The sequence below is a fragment of the Paroedura picta genome, chromosome 1 (genome assembly GCF_049243985.1).
Source record: "Paroedura picta isolate Pp20150507F chromosome 1, Ppicta_v3.0, whole genome shotgun sequence".
NCBI lineage: Eukaryota > Metazoa > Chordata > Lepidosauria > Squamata > Gekkonidae > Paroedura > Paroedura picta.
In genome coordinates, this window is record NC_135369.1 from 200,641,750 (window position 1) to 200,655,531 (window position 13,782).

The window sequence follows — 13,782 nt, forward strand, 5'->3', positions numbered from 1 at the left end:
AGTCTCTGTACCCAGCAGGGCTGTGGATGTTCAAAGGGTTTTTTTTCTTTTTTTGCAAAATGCAGACACATATTTTTGTCATTCATTTTCTTTTAAAGGAAAAACTCTCTTTTCTGTTGCCCACAACACAACTTTACAAATCTTCCACTGATCAAGAGTACGATCTTGAGTATGTTCACCATCTGATTTTTGCACTGTAGGATCACCATCTTAGTCTGAAGAAGCAGAACAAAATTCGAGTCCAGTGACATCTTGAAGATCAACAAACTTTTATTCTGGGTATAAGCTTTTGTGTTCACACACACTTTTTCAGATACACTGAACTGTAAGTTGCTAGCCCATACATATAGGTACAGGGTGAAATTAGAACATAAGCAAATTAGAACATAATAAAGTTGTTTAACAGATGCTCGGGCCAAATTGGAATAACAAACTCAGTTTATATGGTCACCATTTGTTTGGGTGTAATTCCTGAGGGAAAGATAGTGAAGGAAATACAGTATTTGCTGGCGTCTAAGACTACTTTTCCCCCCTGAAAAACATGCCTCCAAGTGGGGGGGTCGTCCTATACGCCGGGTGCACTTCAGTTGGGATAGACAGAGCTGCCCATAGTGGCCCATAGTACTGTAATGTAATGTAACAAACTCTATATTTTGAGTGGAAATGTTGGGGGGTCGTCTTATACGCCCAGTCGTCTTATACGCCGGCAAATACGGTATATAAAAATCAGAGACTGATGGGCAGATGTACCCTTCTTAACAGTGATGTTCAAGTTCAGTGGCACCTATAAGACCAACAACGTTTTCTTCAAGGTAAAAGCGTTTGTATACCTGCACACTTCTTGAGAGAGACTGAAAAGCAAGTCCATAAATATAGGCAGAGGGTGAGCAGCAAATTAGCATACACCATAAATAAAGGCATTTAACAGATGCAAACACCAAACTGGAATAACAAGCTTAGGCATTTATTATGCCTTATATTATATATTCAATATTTATAACATGAGCCTCAGGGGAGGGCAGTATACAAATGAAATAAATAAAAATATTAATCAGTAAGAAATAGTAATTATTAAATTAATAATCAGTTGCATGTTTTTTTTCCCTGTATAAACTGCTTGCCATGACTTTATTTCGTTTCTTTTTTTACGAACATATTTATTTTTATAAAAGATAAGAAAGAACAGAAATACAGAGATATGGATAAGCCATTCTCCCCTGCAGGGCCAGAATTCATCAGTTCCCAACCCTGCTCTATTAAGCAAGAAAGTCTAAATCAGGGGTAGTCAAACTGCGGCCCTCCAGATGTCCATGGACTACAATTCCCATGAGCCCCTGCCAGCATTCGGTTTGACTACCCCTGGTCTACATAATAACGCCATTGTTCTTGAAATTCTTGTGTCGCTCTTCAATTAACCTGGTTAGTCAGTTTTGCCATTTTTGCAAGTTTATCTAACCAGATCGATATCGATTGTATAGTCATGTTTTTCCATTCCTTCGCCAAAGTTAGTCTGGCCGCCGTCGTGGCGTAGAAAAGAAAGTCTCTGCTTGACGTGGCAATCAGGACACAAAAGCTTATGTCCAGAATAAAACTGTGTTGCTCTTGATGGACTTGATGTTGCTACTGGACTTGAACTTTGTTCTGGTTTTGTGCATTACTCTTCCATTGTCCTTCAAGAGAAAACGTTAAAATAATGACAAATTTATATTTTTTAAAGAAGTGTTATTCAAGTCATTTTACATTCAGGGGCTTAGGTTTCCTATCAGATTTTTCAAGGGGGTGTGTTTGACTTTTGATCTTTTGTCCTAGTTTTCTACATCTGAGACAAGGGGGGAAAAATCAGAAGTGGGCTCATTCTATAGGTGGCGAAGAGGCAGCGACTGACTTTTGAGCTAATAATGCAAGAAATGGTGTCCTAGTTTCCGGTTTTGAAGATTTAAAGAAAGGAACTCCAGCTTCATCTTCTCGAGAAGTACTGAAAAGTCTTGGAGGAAAAGAACTGGACCAAAACCTCTTAAGTAGGTAGTAGGACTACAGAGATTTCAAAATTTGACAACTCTCTTATTTTTCTGGTCTTGGAAGATTCCTCTAGTAAGCCATTTGAAGCAAAAATAGCCTTTTGCCTGCGTTTCTATGCAGCTCTCAAGAGACGGTGGGGGGGGGGGGAGAGGAGAGGGGAAATGGATGGATGACAAAAGTTTCCCAAAAGGCAGACAGCTTGCTTTCAGTTAAGTGATTCTAAAACAGAGATCAAAGACAAAAAGTAAAACACTGATTACACCAAAAAGCAACTGAGTGATCTTAAAGGAAAAAACACATTTATTACTTCATTTATATGTCCCACCTTTTCCCGCAGCGGAGACTAGGGTTGCCAGCTCCAGGAGATTTTGGGGATGGAGGCTGAAGACTAGTGGGGTTGGGGGGGGGCAGAGACTTCAGTGGGGGATAACTTGCAAAGTGGCCCTTTTCTCCAGATGAACGGATCTCTGCCTCCTGGAGATCAGCTGTAATAGCAGATCTCCAGCCCCCACAGGGAGATTGGCACCCCAAGCAGGAACCCAAAGCAGGTGACCTCATTCCCTGTCCTCCATTTTGTCCTCAGCATAGGTTAGGGTTGTCCCACAGTGAGTTGGGAATTGGCACCTGCATATCCCACATGGGGCCAAATCTATGTCTGGATTTCCTCAACTCTTTAGGAGTAAATCACAGGTATGTTCGTTCCCTGTTTGGATCATGGCCACATTGTTGGCTTCATACTTCTCCCTCTATGGTTCTTCCTCCTTCAGTACAGGGGCAGGATGGGGTTCCACCTCTGTCTTGCTCCAAGAACAACACAGGCACCTGCTTTTTACCTGTTCTGAACCCCCCCCCCTTCTTGAAACCAATAAAATGATGGGGGAAATAGGGTTAACAACCCACAGCCCCTTATCTGCTGCTACAATCGGAATTTCCCCAACCCTCTGGAGTGGCAATTAATCAACACTGGGGGGAAATTACAGTAGGGATCCTGCATAGGGTTGGGCGCTTCGGCGGCCGAAGCATCCAACCGTAATCCTGCATTGGGAGGGGGGGGAGATCACTGAGAGGCAGTGTGGTATAGAGCATCCTAGTAGTACCTGGGAGACCTGCTGGGGAACTTTGACCAATCATGTTAGAATCATAGAGTTGGAAGGGCCAGACAGGCCATCTAGTCCAACCCCCTGCTCAACGCAGGACCAGCCCAAAGCATCCTAAAGCATCCAAGAAAAGTGTGCATCCAACCTTTGCTTGAAGACTGCCGGTGAGGGGGAGCTCACCACCTCCTTAGGCAGCCGATTCCACTGCTGAACTACTCTGACTGTGAAAACTTTTTTTCTCATAACTAACCTCTATTGTTGTACTAGTAGTTTAAACCCATTACTGCGTATCCTTTCCTCTGCAGCCAATGGGGACAGCATCCTGCCCTCTTGATGTTCTCTCAATCTAACCTACCACACAGGAGAAAAGAGCCCAAGTCCAAGAGCAATAAGACCAAAAATTATTTGAGGCAGGGGGTGAGCTTCTGTGAGTCATTGCTCACTTCTTCAGATACAGCTGGAGTGTCAGTCCACCTGCTCTTATCTCTTGGAGAGTGAAAGGATTTCAGGTGCCAAATTACATTAGCAAGCAAATGACAACAGCAGGTGTGATTGGATTAGATGAAATATGCAGAGGGCATCTTGATGTCACTGCTTCTCCTACAACTACCCCATAATAACTAATACTGTTTCTGACTCTGCTGGAGAAAATGGAATCTCATGGTTTGACCTGATGAAGCTGCATATGTCCAATCATAGATTCACAGAATCATAGAGTTGGAAGGGGCCATACAGGCCATCTAGTCCAACCCCCTGCTCAACGCAGGATTAGCCCTAAGCATCCTAAAGCATCCAAGAAAAGTGTGTATCCAACCTTTGCTTGAAGAGCCTCTTGTGGCGCAGAGTGGTAAGGCAGCCGTCTGAAAGCTTTGCCCATAAGGCTGGGAGTTCAATCCCAGCAGCCAGCTCAAGGTTGACTCAGCCTTCCATCCTTCCGAGGTCGGTAAAATGAGTACCCAGCTTGCTGGGGGGTAAACGGTCATGACTGGGGAAGGCACTGGCAAACCACCCCGTATTGAGTCTGCCATGAAAACGCTAGAGGGCGTCACCCCAAGGGTCAGACATGACTCGGTGCTTGCACAGGGGATACCTTTACCTTTTAACCTTTGCTTGAAGACTTCCAGTGAGGGGGAGCTCACCACCTCCTTAGGCAGCCTATTCCACTGCTGAACTACTCTGACTGTGAAAAACTTTTTCCTGATATCTAGCCTATATCGTTGTACTTGAAGTTTAAACCCATTACTGCGTGTCCTCTCCTCTGAAGCCAACGGAAACAGCATCCTGCCCTCCTCCAAGTGACAACCTTTCAAATACTTAAAGAGGGCTATCATGTCCCCTCTCAACCTCCTTTTCTCCAGGCTGAACATTCCCAAGTCCCTCAACCTCTCTTCATAGGGCTTGGTCCCAATGTTCCCTATAATAAGAACAGGAGAGAAGCCATGTTGGATCAGACCAATGGCCCATCCAGTCCAACACTGTGCCATGCAGTGGTCAAAACCCAGGTGCCATCAGAAGATCCTACAGAAGGACCAGAACTCCAGAAGCCCTCCCACTATGACCCTCCCCCCCAAGCACCAAGAATACAAAGCATCACTGCCCCAAACATAGTTTTATCTTCTTCTATAAGAACATAAGAGAAGCCATGTTGGCTCAGTTAGTCCAAACCTCTGTGTCACACAGTGGACACAGTAGAGGTCCATCAGTGGGGCCAGAACTTCAGAAGCCCTCCCACTATGACCCCCCCCCCCCCAAATACCAAGAATACAGAGCACCACTGCCCCAAACATAGTTCTATCTTCTTCTATAAGAACATAAGCGAAGCCATGTTGGCTCAGTTAGTCCAAACCTCTCTGTCACACAGTGGATACAGTAGAGGTCCATCAGTGGGGCCAGAACTTCAGAAGCCCTCTCACTGTTGCCCCCGAAGCACTGAGAATACAGAGCATCACTGCCCCAGACAGTGTTCGATTTCTACCTTGTGGCTATGAGCCACTGATGGACCTCTGTGCTCCAGATGTTTCTCCAATCCCTCATGAAGCTGTCTGTGCTTGGAGTTGCCACCACTTCCTCGATGTGTTAGTGCTTCAGCAATGTTAATAGCACCAGTCTGGAGGGCGGTCATAATCGGCACAGATTACTACAACAATGGAAAGCCAATGCCCTCATGTGATTGGCTGTTGTCATAAGCAACTGTTCAAGGGGTCAGTGTGGTGGTATCAGGAGTCAGAGCTGCTCTAGTCTGCCTCACTCTGGCATGAGACGTGCCTTGTGTTTTTGTGGTACAATTTTTATTTTGGGCAGAGGATATTATTATAGTCATGAAACAACAATCTGTTAATGGAAGTGTAAGTTTTTTAAGTGTTTCCCCGAACCAACATCTCCTGCCCTCCCCAAGCTTTTAAATGGCCTCATTCTTGCTAAAGTGTCTCTGGACTCGGGTTGCCACCTCTGGGTTTGGAAATACCTGGAGATTTGGGGGTGGATCCTGAGAAGGGGAGGGACTTAAGTGGGGTAGCACACCTTGCAGTCCACTTTCTGACGCAGCCATTTCCCCCAGGCTATGGATCTCCCTTGCCTGTGGGGCCAGCTGCAATGCCAGGAGATCTCCAGCCACTACTGGAATGTTGGCAATGCTATTCCGGGTCATACCCAGAAAGGGGCAGCTTACTCATGGACCCCTCCCCCCAATATGTCACACATGAAGCTCCCCCGCCCCCCCATGTTAAGAAGAATATTTGGCTGGTTCCCTTTGCTCTGACGTAAGACATAATGGGGAGAAGGCTAAATGTCCATATGCAAAAGAGAATTCAGTTATGCAAATTCCCATTTGCAGCTAGCAGGATACAGCTAGAGAAAAATTAACCACTCTGTAGGAAGATCTAAATCAGTCTTTGTTGGCTGTTTCTCTCCTTTATTCCCCCTGGCTTTGTCCGGAATATTATGCAGACTTATGAACTCTGTGTGGCAAACAGAGAGACAGGACATATGCGGGGATTAATAGCAGTAGGTAGAAAGTGTGGTCAATTTGCAAGCTGGCTCAGGATCACCCCGTAGGGTTGTCAAGGCCAGATATTCCCAGGGATGGTTTGCCAGTGCCTGCCTGCCTCCCCCATCCGAACTGTGATCAGGGCTGAGCCTGCTTAGCTTCTGAGATCTGGTGAAATGGGGCTAGCCAAGGCTTTCCGGGTCAGGGCAGACAGGGTTCATACATCAATACCCCCCCCCCCAAATTAATATTCACATTAGCACGCTAGTCTCAATTCCATCACGTGTTCCGCTAGCTCTGCAATTCCAGGGAAGTCAGTTTTATCAGGTGAGAGACAAGAGAAGAGAATGTGCTTGCAGTTGGACAGTGCCGTGGGGCTGAAGGTAAGGCAAGTAACTGAGCACATGGGAACTGTAGTCCATGGACATCTGGAGAGCCATAGTTTGGCAACCCCTGGTCTAATGCCTTCTGTATCTCGTGACTGTTGAGATAGATGCCTTCTTGCCCATGTTCTGGGCCTTGTATGAAACAAAGAGGGGATCCGAACTGTGGAACCCTGCTGTCTGCCTCAAGAAAGTGCAAAGTGCTCTGCACGTATCCGGCATGTGGTGGTCCTTGTCCCTCTGAGTGACAGGTTTTGGAAAGAACGAAGGCAGAACCACCGGTTGTTCCAGATGTAAACGGGAAATAACTTTTGGGGTGAAACCAGGATCTGTCCTGAGGGTCATGGAGACCTTTGCAGAGTTCCTTCCTAGCTGACACAGCAGCGATCTCTGAAATGCATCTGGCCAACGTTATGGCGACAAAGAAAGTGACCTTCCAGGACAGGAAGTTCAGCTCAGTCTGCCTAATGGGCTCAAACAGGTTTAGTCAGTGCCCTGAGAACCGTAGGAAGACTGTAGGTGGGGAACCTATGCTGGATTGGCTCATCCAATTGTGCCACCCCAGCGCTTGACATAAGGATTGGCAGAAAGGGAGTTGTGACTCCCTAGGCCCAAAAGCACTTTGATAGCTGCCACCTGCCTGTGCAGGGTGTTGACCCAAAGGCCTAGTTTCCTACCAGTATTTAGAAACAAAATGATGTCCTTGTAGGAAGGATGTAATGGGTCGACCCCCTTGGCAGTCACCCATCTGCAGAAAGACCTCTATGTGTGGTCATAGATCCATCTGGTCAATGGTCTATGGGCCTGAATCATGACGTCGATCAAGTCCAAGGCCAGGCTTAACTGTTGTAATTAACACCATTCAACTTCCAAGCTGTCAGCTGTGGCCAGATCAGGAGGGTATAGGGGTCCCTGATGAAGTATGCCCATCCTGTGTGGGAGTGGCCACCGCCGTGCCACTGTCAGCTGTATGAGTTCGGAGAACCACAGGCCAGTGGGGAGCGATGACTATTACCGTGGCCCCCTCTCGTCAGATCCTGGCATAGAGGAGGTCTAGAGGCCAGGCACGTTAGAGCGCCCTCGCCCTCTGCCTGGTCACGAGGAAACTGAGATAGGAATTGCTGTGTCTGAGCATATGGAGTCGCCATCAGGTCCAGTATGGGAACTCTGAACCTGCGGGATGACCTTGGTGTTGACCTCCTGGTTTAGGGTCCATTCCCCCGGATCCAGGTCCTGGCGACTGAGCCAGTCCGCCTGATGATTTGCTAGACCTTGGAGGTGCTCCGCTTTCAGGCTCATGAGATGCTACACTTCCCAGGTGAGGAGACGCCAGGCTTCTAAGTAGAGGGAGAGGGAATGGGTCCCTCCCTGACAGTTGATGTGGGCCTTGGTCGTCATGTTGTCCATGTGGATCAGCCCGTGGTTGTTGCGTAGCATGGGCCCAAACGCCCTGAGGGCCAGGTGAACGGCATGAAGCTCCAGCCAGTTGATGCTGCGTCAGACATCCTGGGGACCTTGAGCTGTCTGCCCATTACAATGCACGCCCGAACCAACCTTGAGCTGTCTGCCCATTGCAATGCACACCCCAACTGTGTTGACTGTTGTCGCTGGTGACCATCACCTGTGATGGCTGGACAAAGTACATCCCCCATTGAAAGTTGTGGGCATGCGTCCACCAGCAGAGTTCCTTGCATAGGTGGGTTGACAGGACCACCTGCCTGGACCACCTCCATGCAATGTAGCGCTGGAAAGGTAAAAGAGCCCACTGGAGCGGTCTGGAGTGGAAACTTGTCCAGGGGACGATGTTGTGGGTGGAAATCATCAGGCCGTGCAAATGCAGTCAAGTGCATGAGGTCCATATAGGTTGCCCCAACAACTTGCAAAGTGAGACATTTCAGCTTGCATTCTTTGTCCAATGTCAGAAAGACCTTTGCCGTGCTGGTACACGGTCTGGCCCCCAGATGCTGCAGATCCCGGGATGGAACCAAATGGTTCTTTTCCACGTTGATGAGGAAACCATGGTTTGCCTAGGTTTGCTGTGAGGCAGCTGCATCCTTTGCCCTCTGAAGCACCAGAGTCACCATGACCATGGTGAACACTCGTGGAGCAGAAGAGAGCCCGAAGGGGAGGGCTGTGTACTGGAAGTGGTGACCCACATGGTAGAATCGGAGGTAGCAACAGGAATCCCAATGGATCAGAATATGGAGATATGCCTCCCGAAGATCAAGTGAGGTCAACATGTCCGTTTTTCTGAAGGACCTGAATTATGTAGCGTAGGGATTCCATCCTGAATTTTTTCTTCCCAACCCACAGGTTGAGTGACTTGAGGTTCAGTATGGTGCATCAGTCCCCAGACTTCTTGGGCACCAAGAAGAGTACTGAATACATCCCAGTGTACCAGTGCTCCTTTGGAACTTCCTCGATGGCTTCTATGGTGTTAGTGCTGAATGGCCTGTGAGGAGAAGTCACTTGGGTTGAGACCTTGGAGTCGGGGATGTGATGAAACAGTCTGGCGGTTTGCCTGAGAATTCGATGTGATAGCCCTCTGAGATGATATTCAAGACCCATCAATCTGATGTAGAACAGCTCCACGCTTCCTGGAAGGCTCCAATCACACAGTCAGGCAGATTGTTTCCTGGGTTGCTGACCCTTGTTTGGGTGGAATTGCTGTGGCTGCCGGCTGGCATATTCAGATCTGTATTTATTTGAATAGTAGGACCGGTAATCTCTGGTGTCCTGACCTCTGGCTTGTGCTCTATATGGATGAAAGGACTGATGATGGCAAAAAGTTCCTTCCCAATCCTTGTATTGGCTGCTGGAAGCAGTCATGGCCTTCTTCTTTTCCTTTGTCTCCACCAGAACCCGGTCCAGGTTCCCCAAAAAGCAGGCGGCCCAAGAACTTGGGTGAGGACAGGATGCTCTTAGATGTGGTATCCACTTTCCAATGCTTGAGCTAGATGCTTTGTCGGATGGCGATGCTGGCTGCTTGTGCCCTGGCGGAGAACTGGATAGCATCTTGTGAAGCATCTGCTGCAAACTCTGCCATCCTCTTGATCTTGAGGATGGTTTGTCTAGCCAATAGACTAGTTTGTTCGGTGGACTTCAGCATATCGTCCATATAATAATGGCTCTAGTAAAATTTGAGAGGGCAGCAGATGCTCTGATGGCCATTGAAGACGCCTCATAAGTCTTCTTGAGTACATGTTCGTTCCAGCAATCCTCAGAATCGCTTAGTGCATTGTCACTATCCTTAGTGAGTACCACCCCGGAATGGGGGGCAACCAGTGGGGCATCAATGACGGGAACTTTCAGGTCCTCCATGACCTCTTCTGTTAAGGTGTAATGTTTTCTTGCAATGGATGTGAGTGTAGTGCCCCCCGCTGGTACAACCCACTCTGTTTTTATGACCTTCTCAAAACTGTCAGATAAGGGATGGACGGTCTGGACAGGCCTGGGCTTTTTGAAGCCTCCCGCATCTAAGTTGGCGGATGCCTTAGATCTGGGTTTCTCAGAAACCTCCATCTCATATTTCAGAGAAGAAATTACCTTTGGCAGGAGCTACTGCAAATGCTCAGCTTGGAAGAGTCTGTGGAATCGGGGGCATCCTCCCCCGAGAGCTCACTCTCTTCCCTGTCTGAGAGAGCCTCCACCATGGAGATGACAGATCTGGCCACAGAAGTAGAGCGCTGCCTGGAGACAAGTCTCCACCTCAAAGCAAGAGGAGTGGATCGGGGCCTGAAAGATCCCCCCCTGATGTTCCTAAGGCTGAGTGCCTTGGTTTCCGAGTCTTCAGACTTGAGGTTCTCCAAATAAGCCTGGTGTGCCTCTTCCTCCAGCTCTTCTGGACAGGAATTGGCATCCCAGTCCCTATCCTCTCGCCTGGGACTGTGTATATGTGTGTGTGGGGGGGGAGAGATGGGCTGGCCACAAGCCTGTGGGCCTTGAACCAGCACCAGCTGGAAAATTTTGTAGGGGTTAGGCTGCATCTTTTATTCGAAATGGTATTTGCTTGGCAGGGGGACAGGTTTTATTTATTTATTTATTTTTATGCCAACACTCTCCGAAGGTCTTGAGGCAGTTTACAATTATAAAACAATAATTTCCATAAATCCCCATAAAAACATCCCTTATCACAATTAAAACAGATGGCGATCACTTCCCTAGAGAATTCTAAACACCCAACCCCCCACCCCTGTTCAGCCTGAGGGCCAAATTCTCTTCTGAGGGCAGCGGGGAGCTAGATCTAACCTATCTGGGGGATCCTCTGATGATAGTGCTGAGACCCCAGCCTGGCCTCAAGTATATGCCTGGCAGAAGAGCTCCATCTTGCAGGCCCTGCGGAAAGATGGTAACTCTGGCAGAGACCTCAGCTCCTCTGGGTACTCATTCCACCAGGTTGGCGCGAGGACTGAAAAGGCCCTGACTCTGGTCGAGGCCAGGCAGACGTCTCGGGGGCCCGGGACAACTAGTAAGTTCATACCCACAGAGCAAAGAGCCCTGCGGGGGGCATAAGCAACCAAGTGGTCCCGTAGATAAGTGGGACCCAGGCCGTGTATAGCCTTGAAGGTCAATACCAATACCTTGAACTTGACCCGGAAGCAGACTGGAAACCAGTGCAGTTGTCTGAGCACTGGCTGAATATGGGTCTTACACGGTGATCTACTGAGGACCCTTGCAGCAGCATTTTGTACCAGCTGCAGTTTCCACGTCAAAGCCAAGGGCAGGCCCACGTAGAGCAAGTTACAGTAGTCTAATCGGGAAGTGACCGTTGCATGGATCACTGGGGCCAGGTGGTTGGGGGACAGGTAGGGTGCTCTATTGGAGCTCCCCTCCGCCACCCTGCCATGTGAGGCAGCCATCTCTCTAGCTGGGAGGACACCATTGCCTGACACAGACGCAACCTCTTATGGAGATTCTCCCAGTAGGAGGAGCCTGGCATGCAGGCATGGCCTCCTCCCGAAAGGCTCTGCTCTCCACCAATAACCGCACGCTGTGACAAATGAGCAGTGCAAAAGTGCAAAACGTGAGAAGGAAAAACACAGGCAAATCAAAAGTCCAAAAGACAGGGGAGGCGGACGGAACGCAGGTAAAGCAGGCAAGTCACTCACTTTGGTCATCCTGATAAAGCCAGCTGTGCCTCTTGTGCCTGCCCCAAATCGCACATCTGCTCACGAGTCATGCAATTTCAGACCCACCAGACAGGCTTATTCTGCTGGTGCCCCCCACCCAAGCAATGGCAGTCATGTGCTAAATGCTGTGGCCATACTTTTTTGAGAGTGGGCTGTAAACATCACCAGTACCAGCTATGATAGATTACAGAATATGATAAACAGATGTACCTGAGCCGAATAAATACAAACAAATACAAAAAAAAAAAACAACCTCCTTACCAGTATTTTCATTATTTTCATATACTCTGAATCTATTTTGGCTACTGGTTTAAAAGGTAAAGGTATCCCCTGTGCAAGCACTGGGTCATGTCTGACCCTTGGGGTGACGCCCTCCAGCGTTTTCATGGCAGACTCAATACGGGGTGGTTTGCCAGTGCCTTCCCCAGTCATTACCGTTTTACCCCCCAGCAAGCTGGGTACTCATTTTACTGACCTCGGAAGGATGGAAGGCTGAGTCAACCTTGAGCTGGCTGCTGGGATCGAACTCCCAGCCTCATGGGCAGAGCTTTCAGACTGCATGTCTGCTGCCTTACCACTCTGTGCCACAAGAGGCTCAATGGCTACTGGTTTAGATGACCCTAATGAAAGCGAAAATTTTCCCAGCTTTCATTTGGGCATATTTATCTATCCTAATCGGATGTCCATTTTGCTCCTCCTTACAATCAAGGAGAAGTGAAACAAACTGCTGAAATGGCTTCGAGCCATTTAAACTGAGCAGCTTGATGGTCCTCTTACTTGCTGTAAGGCTGGAACGGCTGCAAGCACTTTCAGTGGTCCCTTTGGCTTCCCTCCTTTGGAAAGGGGGGGAGAGCGAAATTTCAATCTTCTTGGACTAATGGAGCTGAAAAAATTGGCTTTCCTAATTATTTCTTAACCTGAACAACCTACTGATATTGGGTTTGGGGAATACTTAGTCTAGAAATACCAATAATTTTGGAGTTCAGTGTACACCAATCTGAAAAACACTGGGTTCTTTTGCACACCTCTAATGATAAATTACTTCACCATTTTATTCATTGTAAGTAGGATGGTAGCATTTATATGTGGAAGGCTAATAAAACTTGAGTGCAGTACAATTTGGAAGTTCATGCAAACCTTTTATAGAGCTATAAACACCGTGTAGACTCAACTGGATTTTAAATTGCTTACCAAAAAAACCCAGGACTAGTAAAGCACAGGCTATTTACAAATTATAAATTTAGTACAGAACTAAATTTATTCCCATAAACCATATCAGTTCTCCCAAGACCCCAACTAAGCAAAACTCTAGTTATGTAAGATCATTGCAAGCTACTTATTAAGAAAGAAGCACTCCCTCCCCCTACAATTTTTACTTGAGTTGTTCTAAGGAATATCGGTAGGATCTCAAGATGTCTCTGGTTTCTGCTAACCCCAAAAGCCCTTTGCAGTCACTAAGATTATGCTGATCTTCTCGCGTCTATAGGAAGCGCCTTCGCTAAGGTTGACCCCCTTTAGCGTACATGTTCACCATTTTGCATGAATATTGAAGATTTCTCAACTTTGATCAGAAACCCAGATTGCTGAAGGCACGCTCTGCCTTGTGGTCACAAAATGACAAATGTGCATGCTGATGCCTAGGCAGGCAATGGTCAGGAGCAGGGGTAGTCAAACTGCGGCCCTCCAGATGTCCATGGACTACAATTCCCAGGAGCCCCCTGCCAGCATTTGCTGGCAGGGGGCTCCTGGGAATTGTAGTCCATGGACATCTGGAGGGCCGCAGTTTGACTACCCCTGGTCAGGAGGAAGCAACCTGACAACGCTCTGCAAGTCTACTCTCTTCAATGTGTTTAATATTAGGAGCTTAGCACTTGGGATAGTATTTTACCGGCAGTTCTGATCTTGGGGAAGATAGAACAGTTCTAGTCTGCCAGTTGTTTGGCTTCTGGAAATGGGAGTCAAAAAAATGACTGGCACTGGTTGACAGTTGAATTCCAAATCAAGGTCAAGGTTCTGGTTTTGACCTTTAAGGCCATTTGCCATCTGCGCCCAGCATATCTGAGGGACTGTTTAACACCCTATGCCCTGACCAGGGTGCTTCACTCTGCGAATGCCAAAAGGTTGGTGATTCCCGGCCTGCTTGAGGTTTTTCGTTTTATTTATTTATT

The 13,782-nt window shown here is 47.7% G+C and overlaps 1 protein-coding gene across 2 annotated transcripts in view; it reads right to left on the reverse strand.

The window, feature by feature from the left end:
* Positions 1–13,782, reverse strand: part of KIF16B (kinesin family member 16B) — a 185,175-nt gene that overhangs the window by 34,195 nt on the left and 137,198 nt on the right. The gene's annotated exons all lie outside the window — the stretch shown is intronic.